Raw genomic sequence first — 434 nt, 5'->3', positions numbered from 1 at the left:
TACAGTATCCTTTTACGAGAAAAAGATCAAGGCACTATAGATGTTAAATTATATAATATAAGTAAACATTAAGTATCTAGTGAAGTGCTCAAATATTCTTTAGTAATACAAAGATGCATTACTTCAATTTTCCAAATAATATTAAAATTCTAAATTACAGTGATCACTATATTACAACCTTTACCTCGCCTCTTATTTATTTGATTAAATATATAAGAGGAAGATGCTACATATTCTGAAGTATTCGCACTTGCATATCTTCCTGATTATCTTTGTTGAAATACTGTTCTCCTAAATTTGTCATTATTCGTATATTTATCTAGAATTATCCCAAGGTTCACCTCCAGTCATATAAGTTATCAGATTTTTTATTAAGCGTAAAAGCCTCAAATATGTACCCTATCCATTCAGACCAGTATGATGTTTTGGAAGCT

At 28.8% G+C, this 434-nt stretch overlaps 1 protein-coding gene across 1 annotated transcript in view; it reads right to left on the bottom strand.

Moving 5' to 3' along the window:
* Nucleotides 1-434, bottom strand: part of LOC119581779 (phosphorylase b kinase gamma catalytic chain, skeletal muscle/heart isoform-like) — a gene marked incomplete at its 3' end in the record, with an annotated part of 27,775 nt that overhangs the window by 3,556 nt on the left and 23,785 nt on the right.

The sequence above is a fragment of the Penaeus monodon genome, chromosome 15 (genome assembly GCF_015228065.2).
Source record: "Penaeus monodon isolate SGIC_2016 chromosome 15, NSTDA_Pmon_1, whole genome shotgun sequence".
In the NCBI taxonomy this organism is placed as follows: Eukaryota; Metazoa; Arthropoda; class Malacostraca; order Decapoda; family Penaeidae; genus Penaeus; species Penaeus monodon.
This window is presented reverse-complemented; position numbering and strand designations above follow the sequence as displayed.